This window comes from Mycetomoellerius zeteki, unplaced genomic scaffold, assembly GCF_001594055.1.
Source record: "Mycetomoellerius zeteki isolate Tzet28-1 unplaced genomic scaffold, Tzet1.0 scaffold98, whole genome shotgun sequence".
In the NCBI taxonomy this organism is placed as follows: domain Eukaryota; kingdom Metazoa; phylum Arthropoda; class Insecta; order Hymenoptera; family Formicidae; genus Mycetomoellerius; species Mycetomoellerius zeteki.
In genome coordinates, this window is record NW_017258021.1 from 250,309 (window position 1) to 253,637 (window position 3,329).

Consider the following 3,329-nt stretch of genomic DNA (forward strand, 5'->3'; position numbering starts at 1 on the left):
CAACATAAGTAAATTTCACTCCAAGAGTGAGAATGAGGAACAACAAATTAACACTTTTTCAAAATCAGTAAAACTGACATCGCATACATGTTAAAAGATCTTAAAGTTTTTTTGACTATTATTTACTAGACTCAGCATTTACTACACTCAGTAAGTAGTATATTAATAATTTTGTAAAATGTATCAAATAAACATATTTATTTCGATAAACATTAACTGGATTGATAATGTAATTGATAATGTAATCGACCTATTCTCCAGTTGTTCTCTATGCTTTCGATGTCTTTGATAATTTTTTGATAGAGATTTGTAGAAATTGTGATTGGAATGGGCCTCACCCGGTTTTGGTTTAAAGAGATACTGTATCCTAAAAGCAAAGTTCACAAATTAAATAAAATTTGAAGAAATATTTTACATACATTCTATATAAAAAAATATTAGACACCGATCTAAGAATTTCGCCATGTATAGGCAGATAGTATCCTGCAACGCATTGATAGTATTCTGATAGTATCCTACAGCAAACTGAAATATATTTATATATAATAAAGTGTATAAAATAAAACCATACTTCTACATTCATAATCTTACCTGTAAAGTTACCGGAATAAATAACATGCCTCTTCTTTGCATAGGCAGCAGTTAACCATTCTACGCAAAATATTAAGTTATAATTTTAGTCACATCTGTGTATATAATAATTAGAGATAATTAACATTTCGATTTAAAAAAACTTATATTTAACAAAGAATATGTATCTTTTTAAGTCTAAGATCTAACCGGGCCACGGCATGCGTCGTACTTCGTCTTCTTCTAAATTGTAAATGATCTCGCCGGCGAGAATCACAACGATTCCGGTATTGTTATTTTCTCCCATCACCTCTTTTGATTCCCTCTCTCTAGTAGACGCATGCGCGAAACGAGAGAGAACGCAGAAACCAAAATCAGTATGTCCTTTTCTACGCAGGGTCTGCCCCCACTCCTCGAATGTTCAGTCTAGAGATACTATGCCTACGTTTACACCATGCATTTAGGCCGCGTCCTATACAGTAGACGTCCTTGTTTATCCTGTAGGTTAAACAAAGACATCTATCGTATAGGTCGCGGACTAAGCGCACGGTGTAAACGTAGCTTATGTCTATGCCGTTACCTGAGCTCGTGACGCGTACTTCCCCGTTATTTGATGATCTGAAGATAGCTCATGAACGCTTGAATCGATGGGAAGTTGAAAGCCCGCGATGTATTGAAATTTCTTGCAATTAGATCGGGATATGTATTACAGAATTATTCAGAATAGATTTTATCGGAATTATTCAATTATTTCTTAGATTTAAGGTAAACACACATAGAAGTAGAAGTAAGCAGTAAGCAATAAGACGTAAGATCGCTATCTTTCATATGTATAAATATACTGGCAATGTTAATTGCCTACTTCGTACGTCTTACTGCTTACTGCTTGCTGCTTACTTCTACTTCTATGTGCATTCACTTTTATATTGTGTTTTCTAAGGAAAATACAATCGATCGGAGGTTTCGGCTAGTTTTTAGCCATCACCAACGATACCAAAAAAGAAATCGTTTAAATACTTATGCTCAACAATAAGAATCATATTGAATTATTTAAGCATTAAAAGATCTCGCTTCGACCAGTATAGGCATTTTAATTTCTAGTATTGATTGTGTTTCATTCATGCTCAAATCAGAATAAATTCTTCGAATGTATTAACGTTAACATCTATTGCCTTTTTTTTTAATAGGGATTGATCATATTTCAAATCAATGCCCGAAATTATAAATCCAATAAACGAAAATGAATTGAAATGGATTCAGATTTTCAGAAATACACGAACGTTAAGATAAATCCTTTTCAATTTTTTTCCTAATGCATTTTTATTCGTCTATAGGAATTGCATAAAGCACTATTTCTATGCCTTTCAATCTAAAAATAATATCAGTTTTTTCTGTGCATCGTGAATATCGCTCAATTCAAAATTCTGAATAGGAAATGTTTCTCAATCCAATTGAATCCAGTTGAATAAAAAAAATTTTGTTTATTCAATGGATTCAATGAACTTTTAAGATACGTATAAAAATTTCGATCCATTCTCGATTACTGGGAATCATTGTCTTAAGACGGTTCCAGACGATAGGAAATAAATAAGTACGTACGCACGATTGAGTTTATGTATATCAATTTTATTTAAACAATATCTGTTTTATTTGATATAATACAATATGTACCATTCGTCTGCTCACGCTCGCACGACGTTCGTAATAATTCTCTACGCATTCTAACTTCTAGCACAAAAATACGGGCATAATTTGAAGTCACCTATTCACGATTTCACACACGTATACGTACACGCGCATTCTCTCCTTCTCTCACTCTCTCTCATCTTCACTTTCGATTCTTTTCTTCGAAATAATTCTTTTCTTCTTTAAGATAAGTTCTCTAGAAGAAAAACTTGCTAATCCTTTTAACACTCCAAGTTATTCATAATTCTCCTGTCTAACATGACTTTTCTCAACACGTGACTTTGTCACGCGATCAATTTGCAAACGTCATTACCATTTGCAAACAACTCGATGATGCAATAAATTAAATTTAATCTTTGATTAAGGAGTTCGATCTCCTTAATTATATGTGATACACATTGTGGTATGTAAAAAATATGACATACAAAAATAAGTTACTATTACGAATACATAAAATTATTAAAAATTTCACAAATCCTGCACAAATCCCGTAATCCCAGAGTAGGAAATTCCTTTTACATTCCTCATTTGTGAATCGCAAATTATGAAAAGTTATTTTTGCAATTATATAGCAAAAGTGTAGAAAAAAAACTGAAAGACACAGTCAGTTTCTGATTGCGCAATTCAAGAGCAGATAATTTCTTTTGCCTAGACTGTGCACTCGAGGACTTTGTCGCAAAAAAGCGTGTCTCTCTCGGAGAGCAAAAATCTTTTACTTTCCACTCCTTTACTGTTTGCTAAGGACAATAGTCAATCAAAAATAAGTAAAATCATTGAATCAATTCTCTTCGATATAATCTTGTCTTGTGACAAAAAAATTTTCCTATCAAAGATCGTTCTTGGAGAACAAAATTTGGAAATTGATATTGAGTAATTCGTTTCTTCGTGTATCCATTTTTTCTTTTAAAGAAATCTTTACTATCACAGGAGTTGTTTGTAGAGAGTAAAAGATTTCTAATCTGCTATCATGTTCGAAATACATGCGAATTCACAAGTCGCATTTCGCAAAGAAAAGCTCGCCGATATTGCAACCATCCATTCGCACGCAGTCACGCTCATCTTTTGTAGACTAG

The 3,329-nt window shown here is 32.8% G+C and overlaps 1 long non-coding RNA gene across 1 annotated transcript; it reads right to left on the bottom strand.

Moving 5' to 3' along the window:
* Positions 1 to 506: 506 nt before the first annotated feature.
* Positions 507 to 841, bottom strand: LOC108730910 (uncharacterized). The gene is made up of 3 exons (XR_001936989.1): positions 781 to 841; positions 592 to 651; positions 507 to 525 (listed from the first exon to the last, which is right to left on the bottom strand). It is a non-coding gene; the product is annotated as an uncharacterized lncRNA (long non-coding RNA).
* Between the last annotated feature and the right edge of the window lie 2,488 nt (positions 842 to 3,329).